This window comes from Microcaecilia unicolor, chromosome 1, assembly GCF_901765095.1.
Source record: "Microcaecilia unicolor chromosome 1, aMicUni1.1, whole genome shotgun sequence".
NCBI lineage: Eukaryota > Metazoa > Chordata > Amphibia > Gymnophiona > Siphonopidae > Microcaecilia > Microcaecilia unicolor.
The window spans coordinates 632708033-632723944 of NC_044031.1; positions in this window are offsets into that span (position 1 = coordinate 632708033).

Below are 15912 nucleotides of genomic sequence, written 5' to 3' on the forward strand. Positions count from 1 at the left end.
GCCTGACGGAGTCGGGAAAATGTTAGAAACTATTATAAAGAACAAAATTACAGAGCATATACATAAGCATGGATTAATGAGACAAAGCTAACAGAGTTAGTCAGGGGGAATCTTGCCTCACCAATTTACTACATTTCTTTAAAGTGGAATAAGCATGTGGATAAAGGTGAGCCGGTCAATATTGTGTATTTGGATTTTAAAAAGGCATTTGACAAAGTACCTCATGAAAGATTTTTGAGGAAATTAGAAAATCATGGGATGGGGAGGTATTGTGGATTAAAACTGGTTAAAAGAGAGAAAACAGAGTAGGATTAAATGGTCCATATTCTCAATGGGAAAGGGTAGATAGTGGGGTTCCCCAGGGGTTTGTGCTGGGACCGCTGCTTTTTAACATTTATAAATGATCTACAGATGGGAATAACTAGTGAGATAATTAAATTTACTGATGACACAAGTTATTCAAAGTTGTTAAATCACAAGAGGATTGAGAAAAATTGCAAGAGGACCTTAAAGACTTGGAGACTGGGCCATCCAAATGGCAAATGACTTAATGTAATGGGAAAAAGGAACCCAAACTATAGTTACGTGATGAAAGGTTTCACATTAGGCGTCGCCCGCCCAGGAAAAGGATGTAGGTGTCATCCCTCTGAAGATGGTGTAGTAGAAGGGAATGGTCAATCATGTTGAAAACAGCGGTCAATAGAAAAGAGGATAACAGATTTAGCTTGACTTAGGTGACAGATAATGCAGGTGGTGAGATGTGGCCAAAAGCCAATTTGATTAGGAATGTAGCAGCATGAGTTTGGTCAATGAATTTGAGCAGTTGCTTACCGTGTGTTGATGGACCTGAAGCTCTATAGTTCCAGTGATCAACGATTAGCAAAATAATTCAGTGTATTTAAAAACTTTAGATTACACTGACTTTGGTCTGAACAACAGTGCTAAGGCAACTTTCCTTGAGGAAAATTGAACAAAACTGAAGACATCACTGACTGATGATTGTGAGATAAAGGAACTTGAACAGAATGATGTATTAGAGGAAGGCATAACAATCGAGCATAATCACTGAGAGAAAAGTAAAGATATTACAGGAGACTAAAACGATATTGAAGAGTGCATTAACATAACGAAAATAAGATACAAGCCAGTAAACAGCTTGCAATTCCTCGCTCTCTTCCAGAGGAGGGTGGGGCACAGGAAGAAGGAAAGAGACGTCGGTGAAGGCAGAACGATCGCAGCTGTTCCATCCCGTGCAGCGCCTTCACACACAGGTGAGAGGTGCTGCGCCGGCCATTAAGGCGGTAGGGGGAGTGGCGGCGAAGCAGTGGGTGGGAGAAGGAGAAGAGAGAGACAGGAAGGAGGGGGGCCCATTCACTGCAAAAGTTTGATTTTTATTTTCATACAGGGGAAGAAGCGGGGAACAGCAGCGACCTCGGGGGGGGGGGGGGGGGGGGGGGGGGGCAAGGCCGTCCATACAGGACGCTCCTGATGAGTGCCTTGCCCCCTCCCGATCCTTTTTTGATTTTTGTTTAGATTTTATGCAGGGGAAAGTGTGTTTGTTTTTTTTATCTCACTTTTGTTTTTAAACATGCCAGCTTGCGTTTTTATGGAGCGGGGGAAGCGGGGAGATGACAGCTCTGGCCTTTACGACTGCTCTGACCATACATTAAATTTGTTGCGGTAAATGACTCAGTGTAATTGTCGGTATTGTTAGTGCATCCCAAATTGTCCACATTACAATGGTAGTTACTCGTTTGTATTCCGTTTTCGTTAGCTGCTTGCTTCGTCGGAAAAAGGCCTTTAATGCATGCAACAGTTAGGAATTTCTTCGTTAAAAGGGTTGTTAGAGGGTCGTTAAGGTTTAGTGCATCTGGGCCTTGGTCTAGTAATCCATGTCCTTGGATGTGCTCTGTAATTTTGTTTTTAATAGCCTCTACCATTTTCCCCGGCACCGACATCAGACTCACCGGTCTATAATTTCCCGGATCTCCCGGAACCTTTTTTTAAAAATCGGCGTTACATTGGCCACCCTCCAATCTTCCGGTACCACGCTGGATTTTAAGGATAAATTGCATATCACTAACAGTAGCTCCGGCAAGCTGCATTTTTCAGTTCTATCCAGTACTCTAGGATGAATACCATCCGCGTCCCAGGAGATTTGATACTCTTCAGTTTGCTGCACGGCCCCAATTATGTCCCTCCAGGTTTACTGTGAAGTCGGTAAGTTTCTCCGACTCGTCCGCTTGAAATACCATTTCCGACACCGGTATCCCACCCTATGAATAAATCTTTAAATTCTACACATAAGGAGCAGGAACAGCAGTCAAGCCACCATGTGACTAAGAACGCGCATTGCCACATCTCCTCTGCATAGGCCTCAGTGTCCTGATTCAGACTTTCTCTCTTGCTGGCCAAGTAAAAGGGGGATTCCCTGCAATCTCAAACAGGTCTTCAGGATTCGGGATGAGCTCCAGAGAATAGATATTTGAGCATATTGACAATGTTAGTGCAAATCTCGGGAGCTGGTGGGCCGCGTGGAAGATTTGGAGACAAAGAGTGGAGGAACACGCAGATGATCTTGCCACCTCTCAGATGCGACCATCTCAACTGGATATCCATTATGAAGAACTCTTGTATAAACCTTGATCTTGAACAATAGAGGCTGCAGAAAGAATCTATGCTTCTGACGTGGTCCCAGAGGTTTGGCAAGAGCACATCATCACTGGGGATGTCCTCAAGAGAATAGGCCCGTGATATCACTGCTCATTCCTGTGAAGTTTGCAGATAAAGAGCTCATCTTGACTAAGGCACACAATATAAGCAGCCCAGATTGCAGTGTACCAAGATGTATCCAGTTACATGCTGATGCAACAGCACAGTGAAACTGGCGCTGGAGTTGCTGATTAAAATGAATTACCATTGGCATTCCCATTTTCACTGTATTAGCGATTGCAGATAAAATACATCATACCCATACTCTGTTGATACTTGGAACATAGTGCATGTGGCCGGTTGACATCTACACCTGCAGCCCCCAAGTACTGTGGTACCTGCAACTAAGTGAAACTACAACGTTGGCAGCAGGTCCCGGAGGACATAAACGGCAGTTCCATAGTAGCCGCAGATGCGGTTGGCTTGAACTGAGTACCAGGACTCTGACAGTTGACTTCTGTTTGCTCTGTTGCTGTTTTTTTTATTACTCTTTAAAGAAGAGATTGAGATTTGTGATCTTAGTGGAGAGGGATTATTTATTCGTTTTCATCAGCAATGTAGCATGAGGGAGGGGGGGGGTGTTTTCAGCATGGGGAGTCAGGACCTCACTGCATTCTGTTGTTCCTTGGTCTTTATTGGCCTGGAACTGGAATATGTTGTGTGACTGGGGATGGGGAGGAGAGATGGGGGATGGCGGTGGGGTGGAATTTTGAATATACTATTTGTATGAGGACTGGAGGGTGGCCAATGTGACGCCAATTTTTTTTAAAAGGGTTCCAGTGGTGATCCGAGTAATTACAGACCAGTAAGCCTGACTTCAGTGCCAGGCAAAATAGTGGAAATTATTATGAAGAATAAAATTATAGAACACATAGAAAAACATGGTTTAATGGGACAGAGTCAACATGGATCCTGCTATTGGAGGTCTTGCCTCAATCTGCTTCATTTCTTTGAAGGCGTGAATAAACATGGACAAAGGTGAGCCAGTTGATGTAGCATATTTAGATTTTCAAAAAGCTTTTGACAAAGTTCCTCATGAAGACTCCTAAGGAAATTAAAGAGTCATGGCATAGGGGCAATGTTCTGTTGTGGATTAGGAATTGGTTATTGAACAGAAAACAGAAGGTAGGATTAAATGGCCATTTTCTCAGTGGAGGAGGGTGAAAAGTATTGCCTCAGGCATCTGTACTGGGACTGGTGCTATTTAACATATTTATAAATGACATGGAAATCGGAACAAGTGAGGTGATTAAATCTGCAAATGACAACAAATCTGCAGACGACACAAAACTATTCAAAGCTGCCAAAACGCATGCAGATTGTGAAGAATTGGAGGTAGACCTTAGGAAACTGGAAGACTGGGCATCCAAATGGCAGATGAAATTTAATGTAGACAAATGCAAAGTGATGAACATTGGGAAGAATAATCTGAATCATAGTTATCTAATGCTAGGATCCACTTTAGGAGTCAGCAATCAAGAAAAAGACCTAGGTGTCATTGTAGACAATACGCTGAAATCTTCTGCCGAGTGTGGGCAGCGGCCAAAAAAGCAAACAGGATGCTAAGAATTATTAGGAGAGGGATGCAAAATAATTATCGTATTCAATTCTGGTCACCTTATCTCAAAAAAGATATAGTGGAATTAGAAAAGGTTCAAAGAAGAGCAACCAAAATGATAGAGGGGAAGGAACTGCTCCCGTATGAGGAAAGGCTAAAGAGGTTAGGGCTCTTCAGCTTGGAAAAGAGACGGCTCAGGGGAGATGTAACTGAGGTCTACAAAATCCTGAGTGGTGTGGAACAGGTGGAGGTGAATTGGTTTCTCTGTCATTCAAAAAGTACAAAGACCAGGGCATGCTCAATGAAATTACATGGAAATACATTTTAAAACAAATTGGAGGAAATCTTTTTTTCACTCAAAGAATAGTTAAGCTCTGGAACTCGTTGCCGGAGGATGTGGTAATGGCGGTTAGCAATTTCTGGGTTTTAAAAAAAGTATGGACAAATTCCCGGAGGAAAGTCCATAGTCTGCTGTTGAGGACAGACATGGGATGCCACTGCTTGCCCTGGGACTGGTAGCATGGACTGCTGCTACTAATTTGGGTTTCTGCCAGGGACTTGCAACCTGGATTGGCCACTGTTGGAAGCAGTATACTGGGCTAGATGGACCACTGATCTGAACCAGTATGGCTATTAGAACATAAGATCTCTCATGGTTTGGTGGTTTAGCTACATTGAAAATGAATGTTCTGCCACACCTGATATACTTATTTCAGGTGCTACCCCTTAAGCTATCAAGAATATTTTTATCCGATCTTCAGAAATGGATTAGATTTATTTGGTACAAAAGGCCCGGCCTTCCTCGATCATTTCTTTACAAAGATAAGACGCTGAGGAGCCTTGTAGTCCCTAGCTTACTTTGGCACTACCGGGCTACTCAGGCCCTTGCTGCGGTTAAGTGGTTCCAGGATCAACCTCAAATTATGGTCAGTTGAAAAAAAACATGAAGCCATCTTCTGTGCTCCCTTGTAAACAAAGGAATTTAGGCTTGGGTGCTTGCCCCATAGTTGACACTACTTTTTCTATTGGGATTCTCTCTTTTCCAAATTTGTGTCCCCCTTATTGCACCATTCCCCGATTACGGGCAATCCTTTGTTTCTTCCAAAGGTGGGAGTGGCCTGCCTATCCCTAGGGACAACTTTTGAAGAGGATACTTTGATCCCTTTCCCTAGCCCTTCTGAAAGATTATCAGCTTTCCACACACAATAGTTATGCTTAAACTCAACTGAAACACTTCTTGTCCACACCCTCTATTAGAAGGTTTTGCGGGAGCCAGTCCTTTTTGGAGGACTCCCAAAAGGCAAGACTCTAGAGATACTGAAGGTTTTATTACATATCTTAGAAATATCAGTGTAAAAATGCCAGACTTTATAACTTGCATAGAGTAAACTGGGAGAGGAAGCGCTATTCAAGAAGACGACTGGAAAAAGTTTTAACAAAAGTTTCTTTGGCTGTTTCAGTAAAGGAAAATGCTATAAATGTTTTTATTTTATAGGTAGTACCTTACTCCTGCCCGACTTTGCCATATGTTTCCAGGGGCTTCTCCATATTGTTGGAGGGGCTGTGATGCTATTGGTACTATTTGGTGGACTTGTGTAAAAGCACAGGCATATTGGAGATCTGTCCAAGGCACACCTGCACCCAATACAGCAAGGATAGCTTTGGCTGAAAATGGGAAGCAAAGTTCTGTTCCTTCATTGGTAAAATAATTACTAAGCTGGGGTACTTTTGTGATTTGAACGTTTGCTAGCCCTTTAAGCACCATACTCTTCCCAAGTGGGAAAAGACTTGGTAACCATTCCTATTGAATTGCCCATCTTAACTGCTTATATTGAGGGGGAAGGGGAGTTTTTTCTCTTGATGTCTCTCTCATCACTGGCCTGTTAGTGCTCGTAGGGGAATGGAGGATTATTAGGAGAGGAAGGGGGTGTTATTTGTTACTGTAAATAATTAGAAGTTACTGTATGCTTTTTCTCATTATTCAACCAAATTTATTTGTATTCCCAACCTCATCTCATTTGACTTTTTGGTTCTCTCAGCACTTGTGTGTCTTTATTACCTTGGACTACTTCACTATGTCCTTGTTTGTTGATTTATTTGGTGCTTAATAAAATGTCTATAAACAAGTAAAAGAAATAGATTATACCTATAGAGCTATTGTCATTAGCCCTTCAGGCTTACTTAAAAGCATCATCAGAACCAAATATGCAAAAGGTGTTGAAATAGGAATGTAAACACCCAGAATTTGTCTTCATCATTAAACTTGAACAACATTGCGGCGAGTAGAAGGAATGAGTAAGAGTCGACCAGTATAAAGAAGCAACAGACTTGCAAAAGAGAAAAAAACCTTCAAAAAATTAGATCAGCAAATGAGGAAAATAAGTGGCAAATGCAGTACAATGGGAATAATGTATTGCTCCAGGAATCATTTGTTGATCAAAACCAGACATATGAAACAGACCCATCTGCTAGATGGGGTAAATAAATCAACCTTCTTCTCAAAGAACTGAGCCATGTTTTTTAGCATGGATCCTTGCCAGTCTGTAGTGATATTTCCTGATACAACCATGGCTCTTTGCAATTTCTTCAGAAATTCTCAATGATCACAACAATCCATAAACAAAGGTGAGTAAGTGTCCTAGACCAAAGAGCTTGTTTGAATAGTCAAAATTGCTAAAAAAGCAGAAAAACTAACATTAGGCAAAGATACTGTCCCACACTATTCTGGCAAAAGATGATCTCTGGAAATCCACTTAGCAAGGCAAAACATTTGTGCAGAAATATGCAAACGCTTTGCTCCCACATAACCAATGCCCTGCCCTCAGATCTCCCCTATCCTAGATGCCTCCCATTGGGCTGAAAGAGACAGAAGCAATCCCATCACTCCTGCCCTGCTGACATTTAGCACTCCTTTGTGTAAGCATGGCATACGAGGAGCCAAGGGCCAGGCAGTGTCATGGGTGATGAGAGCAACTGGGGTCTGCTGCTGCCTATTTCAGCCCCAAGGAGGCATTCAAGTTATAGTGGGTGCTGTTGGCCACATGAAGGTTTTGAGGGGGTTTTCATCTTTCCCTACCGCATCATAGGGAGGGTGAAGGTGTCTAGAGTATGCCTTGTAAGCAGCAGTGACTTTATGGTACATTAAAAAAGAACAGATGAAGAAGGATGGAGGAGGACTTTTACCTTTACAATTTCCTGTGCTAGCACACCCCCAACCACAGCACAAACAGGAGCCATTTCTGAAAAGCAGAGCTATTAAAAAACAAAAAAAATAATAAATAAAGGAGAGAGAGAAAGAAAAGAGAGAAACATGTTATTGTTAAGGAACATTATTCTGGAGAAAGTTCAGCTTCATTTTTCATAGTGTTATTTCAAACAATGACTTGTGGGCCATGGGAAAGAAACTCTGCTTTGGACCATTAGTGGGAAGATACTACACTCAGTCTAGACCTGGCCAAAAATCATTAAAGCAGCCCCAGTTCGTCTTCAAAACGCTAGTGTCCGCCTTGCACTGTTTTAATGTGTCTAGCTTATTCTGAAGTCATCTATTAAACAAATTATGGCCACACCCAATTCAAAAATCTTTTCCTTCTGTCCCACAGTTCATGTGTGTCCGTATGCGTTATCCAAAACCTGACAATAAAAACCACCATACTAGGTCAGAGCAAAGTTCCATCAAGCCCAGTATACCATTTCACAAATTTCCTGGTATACCCCCCGGGATAAGAAGTTGGTCTTCTCCAAGTTTACTTTTCTGTTTATGGACTTTTCTTCCAGAAACCTTTTGTATCTCTCCACCGAGAGATGAACTCAGACTTCTTTATTACCTTTTTTATGTAGTCATGTGCCGCCGAGTTACCTCAGTCTGAGGTCCAACTCTTAGAAGAAAGTGATACAAAAAGAAATACTCCACCCTTTAAGATGGAATCGTGGTGAAAATATGTAGGTTTGTTGGGAATTTTTTTCTGGGTGATGAAATGCTTACAGAATCAAGAGATATTACCAATTTTTCCATCACACACAAGGGTAACTGCTTTAAATACTACATCGTGCGACATTTATTGCACTATAAGTTAAAGTATTTCTAATTAAAAGTTTTTAAAAATTATTAAATATACAAATAAATAGGTTAAAAAACACATTAGGTATCCGTTTTTTAGTGTCTACGATTGCTAATTATTTTCCTTCTCTTACACGTAATCAGTCAGCAACAACATTCAGGTAAGTATTGTATATGGAAAATATACAATACTAAAGAACTTTTAAATTTAAAGTATCCAATAAATTACTTCTAAATAACTTTTTTCTCTCTTTCTTTCTCCTACAGAGTGTATAAAAAGTTAAGTGTAGTTATTAAACTCTCCTCAAAATATGTTCAAGAAACATTTCATTCCTCTAACCTTCTTTGTTAAGATTCAAGTTCTGTATGGATTTCAGGAAAAGTTTTATTTTGGTGTTTAAATGTCCTAATGTCATTTAATTTACTTTTCTTGTTTACTTATTTGTTCTTCAGGCTCTCTTGCTATTCATTTTTCATCTGTCTTGGATGACTTGGAAGTTGATCTTCACCCTAATATCCTAGCTGCAAATTAAAATAAAGGAAAGAGACTTCCTCCCTTCAGTGTGTGTTGCCTCCTGTTATGTGCCTGCCTGTCACAGGATACCTGTACTGAGCTTTCCTAATAAAACAAAATTCCCTTAAAACGGGAAAAAAATTTGTCTGAATGTCCTCACTAAAACTTTTATTTTACTTTCCCTCACTCCAACTACAGATCATTCTTTAGTTTCTTCCGTCTTCTTCTTCAGAATATCACACATTCACTCACTCTTTTTAAAACAATCACTATAAAGTAACAACAATTTCTTTAAATTCAAGACAAGACCCTTGGTTTGTCTTCACACCCAAATTAAACTAAAAAGGTCTTTATGCTTTAAATTTAATTTACAGAGAATCTCATTTAATATGGAGATATCCTTTCTGAATTTTTATTACCAGAAGAAAATTGTAAAGTCAAGAACAGGTTTTTTTTTTAATCACTTTCTGATCTGAAAATTCTTTAGTAATTAAGACAAAATTTATATATTATTGCCAGTGACAATTTCCTTTTGTCACAGATTAAAATTTACCTTTGAAATAACTTTTAGTTTGAACTGAAGCCAACAGAACTCCCCTCAGAGTTCAATTTTTCATTTAAATTCTCTGGAAAATATACATTTTTTTTCTCTCACACACTTCTGACAGCTTATATCTTTATTTTCAGGCAAAACTACTTCAAATTTTTATTCACTAATTCTTTTTCAAACCATAGAGAGTCAGACACTCTTCAGTGCTTCTGTCTTCTTCAAAACTGTCGCTCTCCCAAAAGCTGTTTCTGCACAGGTTCCCTTAGTGACTTGTGCAGTCAATCAGAGCACTGCTTACAATCACACAGCACTTCCTAACATTCCAACCTGTATTTATATTAAAAATAAACCTTTAAACTCTCATTTTTGAATTCTAATAGCACAATTCAGGTCAGAGCCATGGCCTAACACTGACCATGTAAAAATCTGCATTAAACCCCCAAATACTCAAATTAGAACTTTATTAAAAAAACGGACCAATTTGCATAGAAACAGAGTCAAAATGAAGCCAAAGCAAACATACATGCTTCCCACACCTGAATTCTTTAAATTAAAACTTTGCACACACTTCAATTTAGATTGCAGATATCAGTGCAGGTCTCTGTTAACCTCACTGTGCTTGCACAAATTTTCGCACCGTTTCAGGGTCACTGGAGTCGCCAGAGAGTCCACAAGAGTCCCCTCTCCTTCTCCTTGCAACCACTGGGCTTACTTTAATTAAAAGTGTGTCACTTGCATGTGCGTTCGCGCATTCATGATTGCGTATAATTTTTAAAATGCAGCCACAAATCAAGACCCTTCCGGGTCACAACATGCTCCCCATCTTTATATAATTAAATAAAATTGGTGGTGCAGTGGTCCCAAGGCACTCTGATACCTCCGGAACCATCAGCACAATTTTTCAACCATGCTCAAGTCCGGGAAATCTCCCAATGGCCCAAACCAGACCACACCCCAGGATGGCCTGAAACCTCATGTGTCATCTAGACAGGATCTTAGATAGTGCTGGGAGGAGCCAGCTGTTTTGGCACATGTGGGTACCAGTGACATAGGAAAATGTGGGAGGCAGGATCTGGAAGCCAAACTTAGGCTCTTAGGTATAAAGCTGGTCCAGATCCTATAGGGTCACATTTTAAGAGATGCTCCCCGTTCCACGCACAGGACCCAAAAGGCAGGCAGTGCTCCGAAGTCTCAATGCGTGATTGAGAAGCTGGTGCAGGGATGAGAGATTCAGATTTGTTAGGAACTGGGCGACATTCTGGGAAAGGGGGAGACAGTTCCAAAGGGATGGGCTCCACCTTAACTGGGATGGAACCAGGCTGCTGGTGCTAACTTTTAAAAAGGAGATAGAGCAGCTTTTAAACTAGAATGGGGGGGAAAGCCAACAGTCGCCCAGGAGCGTATGGTTCGGTGTGGAATATCCTTGAAGGATACTATTGAAAGAGGACATCTAGGGAATCCTAGTACAGAGGTTTCAACAATGATTAAAGTAACCCAGGTGTGCTTGGAGAGGAGGAGTAGCCTAGTAGTTATTGCAGTGGACTCTGATCCTGGGGAATTGAGTTCAATTCCCACTGCAGCTCCTTGTGACTCTGGGCAAGTCACTTAACCCTCCATTGCCCATGAATTATGTAAACCGCTTTGAATGTAGTTGCAAAAACCTCAGAAAGGCAGTTTATCAAGTTCCATTTCCCTTAATGAGAGAGCAGGATAAAGGATGCACATTATCCCCTTCAACTTCTAAGCAGCTTGTAGATCAATGGAAAAAAACACAATTTGAAGTGCCTGTATACAAATTCTAGAAGCCTAAAAAATAAGATGGGAGATTTAGAGTATATAGCACTAAATGATGAGGTAGATATAATAGGCATCTCAGAGACTTGGTGGAAAGAGGACAATGGGACACCCTGTTAACAGGGTACAAATTGTATCACAATGAAAGAGAGGATCAAATTGGAGGGGGGAGGGGTTGTACTATATGTTAAAGAGGGAATTGAATCAAATAAAATAAACATTCCACCTGACACAGATAGCAGTGTGGAATCATTATGGATAGAAATTCCATGTGTGAAGGGAAGGAGTATTCTTGTAGGCCTGTACTACCATCCGCCGGGACAGAACGAATAGACGGATGAAGAACTATTTACAGAGATTAGGAAAGCTGGCAACTTGGGCAATGCTATAATAATGAGTGATTTGCAATGACCCCAATATTGACTGGATAAATATTACATCAGGAAGTGCCAGGGAGATAAAATGTCTGGATGTAATAAACAACTGCTTCTTGGAGCTGCAGGTCCAGAAATCGATGAGAGGGAGCCATTTTGGATCTGGTCCTTGGTGGCATGAATTCATAATGCGAGAGGTGGCAGTGTTCGGTCCCCTGGGAAACAGTGATGATATCATCAAGTCTGAGCTACTATCTGGGATGAACCCGCAAAAGAAATCTACTGTAGCTGAATTTAATTTTCAAAAGGGCAACTATAATAAAATGAAGAAAATGGCTAAAAAGAAACTAAAAGGATTGGCTGCAAAGGTTAGGACACTAAATCAGGCGTGGACGTTATTCAAAAATACCATCTTGGAAGCCCAGTCTAGATGCATCCCAGGGACGACTTCCCTATGAGGAAAGGCTAAAGCGGCTAGGGCTCTTCAGCTTGGGGAAAAGGCGGCTGAGTGGAGATATGATAGAGGTCTATAAAATAATGAGTGGAGTTGAACGGGTAATGGGTAAATGTGAAGCGTCTGTTTACACTTTCCAAAAATACTAGGACTAGGGGACATGTGATGAAGCTACAATGTAGTAAAGTTAAAACAAATTGGAGAAAATGTTTCTTCACTCAACGTGTAATTAAGCTCTAGAATTTATTGCCAGAGAACGTGGTAAAGGCGGTTAGCTTAGCAGAGTTTAAAAAAGGTTTGGACGGCTTCCTAAAGGAAAAGTCCATAGACCATTATTAAATGGCCTTGGGGAAAATCCACTATTTCTGAGATAAGCAGTATAGAATGTTCTGAACTTTTTGGGATCTTGCCAGGTATTTGTGACCTGGATTGGCCACTGTTGGAAACAGGATGCTGGGCTTGATGGGCCTTTGGTCTTCCCAGTATGGCAATACTTATGTACTTATATTTGCAAAGGTGCAAAGAAGAGAAAAAAAAAAAAGTCAGCCAGCATGGTTAAAAGGTGAAGTAAAAGAGGCCATTAGAGCCAAAAGAACAGAAAAAGGACCCAAACGAAGAAAATAAGCAGCATAAGCACTGGCAAGTCAAATGCAAAGCATTAATAAAGAAGGCTAAAAGAGAATCTGAAGAGAAACTTGCTTGAAGATTGGAGGGTGGCCAATGTGATGCTGATTTTTAAACAGGGTTCTAGGGGTGATCCAGGAAATTATAGACTGGTAAGTCTGATGTTGGTGCTGGGCAAAATGGTGGAAACTATTATAAAGAATAAAATTATAGAACACGTAGATAAACATGGTTTAATGGGACAGTCAGCATGGGTTCTGACAAGGGAAGTCTTGCCTCATGAATTTGCTTCATTTCTTTGAAGGCATGAATAAACATGTGGATACGGGTGAGCCAGTTGATGTAGTGTATCTAGGTTTTCAGAAAGCTTTTGATAAAGTTCCTCATGAGAGACTCCTGAGAAAATTAAGATCCATGGAATAGGAGGAAAGGTTCTGTTGTGGATTAGAAATTGGATATTGGACAGAAAACAGAGGGTAGAGTTAAATGGTCATTTATCTCAATAGAGTAGAGTGAACAGTGGAGTGCTGCAGGAATCTGTACTGGGACCGGTTCTATTTAACATATTTATAAACGATATGGAAATTCGGAAAGACGAGTGAGGTGATTAAATTTGCAGCCAATACAAAACTATTCAAGGTTGTTAAAACACATGTGGACTGTGAAATATTGCATTAAGACCGTAGGAAATTGGAAGGCAGGGGAGCGTGGAGAATCGCTGGGTATGGGTGGCTGGAGGGGGGGGGGGCGGGGAGAGAAGAAATCGCTGGGTATGGGTGGCTGGAGGGGGGGGGCAGGGGAGAGAAGAGAATCGCTGGGTATGGGTGGCTGGAGGGGGGGGGCAGGGGAGAGAGAATCGCTGGGTATGGGTGGCTGGAGGGGGGCAGGGGAGCGAAGAGAAATCGCTGGGTATGGGTGGCTGGAGGGGCAAGGGAGCGAAGAGAAATCGCTGGGTATGGGTGGCAGGGGAGCGAAGAGAATCACTGGGTATGGGTGGCTGGAGGGAGGGCAGGGGAGCGAAGAGAAATCGCTGGGTATGGGTGGCAGGGGAGCAAAGAGAATCGCTGGGTATGGGTGGCTGGAGGGGGGCAGGGGAGCGAAGAGAAATCGCTGGGTATGGGTGGCTGGAGGGGGGGCAGGGGAGCGAAGAGAAATCGCTGGGTATGGGTGGCAGGGGAGCAAAGAGAATCGCTGGGTATGGGTGGCTGGAGGGGGGCAGGGAAGCGAGGAGAATCGCTGGGTATGGGTGGCTGGAGGGGGGCAGGGGAGCGAGAGAAATCGCTGGGTATGGGTGGCTGGAGGGGGCAGGGGAGCGAAGAGAATCGCTGGGTATGGGTGGCTGGAGGGGCAGGGGAGCGAAGAGAATCGCTTGGTATGGGTGGCTGGAGGGGGGCAGGGGAGCGAGAGAATCGCTGGGTATGGGTGGCTGGAGGGGGGCATGGGAGCGAAGAAATCGCTGGGTATGGGTGGCTGGGGAACGAAGAGAAATCGCTGCGTAGGGTGGCAGGGGACCGAAGTTTCCCTCCCTCCCTACTACTATTACTACTTACTACTATTTAGCATTTCTATAGCGCTACAAGGCATACGCAGCGCTGCACAAACATAGAAGAAAGACAGTCCTTGCTCAAAAGCTTACAATCTAATAGACAAAAAATAAAGTAAGCAAATCAAATCAATTAATGTGTACAGGAAGGAGGAGAGGAGAGTAGGTGGAGGCGAGTGGTTACAAGTGGTTACGAGTCAAAGCAATGTTAAAGAGGTGGGCTTTCAGTCTAGATTTAAAGGTGGCCAAGGATGGGGCAAGATGTAGGGGCTCAGGAAGTTTATTCCAGGCGTAGGGTGCAGTGAGACAGACGGCGCAAAGTCTGGAGTTGGCAGTAGTGGAGAAGGGAACAGATAAGAAGGATTTATCTATGGAGCGGAGTGCACGGGAAGGGGTGTAGGGAAGGACGAGTGTGGAGAGATACTGGGGAGCAGCAGAGTGAGTACATTTAGGTAGTAGAAGAAGTTTGAATAGGATGCGAAAACGGATAGGGAGCCAGTGAAGCGACTTGAGGAGAGAGGTAGTATGAGTAAAGACCCTGGCGGAAGACGATACGTGCAGCAGAGTTTTGAACCGATTGGAGAGGGGAGAGGTGACTAAGTGGGAGGCCAGCAAGAAGCAGATTGCAGTAGTCTAAACGAGAGGTGACAAGGGTGCGGATGAGGGTTTTGGTAGAGTGCTCGGAAAGAAAGGGGCGGATTTTACGGATGTTGTAAAGAAAGAAACGACAGGTCTTGGCGATCTGCTGGATATGAGCAGAGAAGGAGAGAGAAGAGTCAAAGATGACCCCAAGGTTTCGAGCTGAGGAGACAGGGAGAATGAGAGAGCCATCAAAAGAAATAGAAAATGGGGGAGGGGGAGGTGGGTTTGGGGGAAAAATGAGAAGCTCGGTTTTGGTCATGTTTAATTTCAGGTGGCATTGAGATATCTAGACAGCAATGTCAGACAAGCACGCTGAAACTTTGGTTTGGATGCAAGGTGAGATATCAGGGGTAGAAAGGTAGATTTGGGAGTCATCAGCATAGAGATGGTAGGAAAAGCCATGAGATGATTAGTGAACCAAGGGAAGAAGTGTAGATAGAAAAGAGGAGGGGACCAAGAACAGAACCCTGAGGTACGCCGACAGGCAGAGGGATAGAAGTAGAAGAGGATCCACCAGAGTGAACACTGAAGGTGCGGAAGGAGAGGTAGGAAGAGAACCAGGAAAGGACAGAGCCCTGGAATCCAAGTGAGGACAGGGTATCGAGGAGTATGCTGTGATCGACAGTGTCAAAAGCGGCGGAAAGATCAAGAAGAATGAGGATGGAATAGAGACCTCTGGATTTAGCCAGTAATAGGTCATTGGAGACTTTAGTAAGCGCAGTTTCAGTTGAGTGGAGAGGGTGAAAACCAGATTGTAGTGGGTCAGAATAGCATGTGAGGAGAGAAAATCAAGGCAGCAGTGATGCAGCACACAAGTAATTTGGAGAGAAAAGGGAGGAGGGAGATGGGTCGGTAATTAGAGGGACAAGTAGGGTCGAGTGAAGGCTTCTTAAGGAGAGGTGTGACAACAGCATGTTTAAAGGCAGTAGGGACAGTTGCAGTGGAAAGTGAGAGGTTGAGAATGTGACAGATAAAAGGAATAAGAGCAGATGAGATGGCATTAAGAAGGTGGGTGGGAATGGGATCAGAGGAACAGGTGGTACATTTTGAGGAAGAAAGGAGAAATGTAGTTTCCTCTATAGTAACA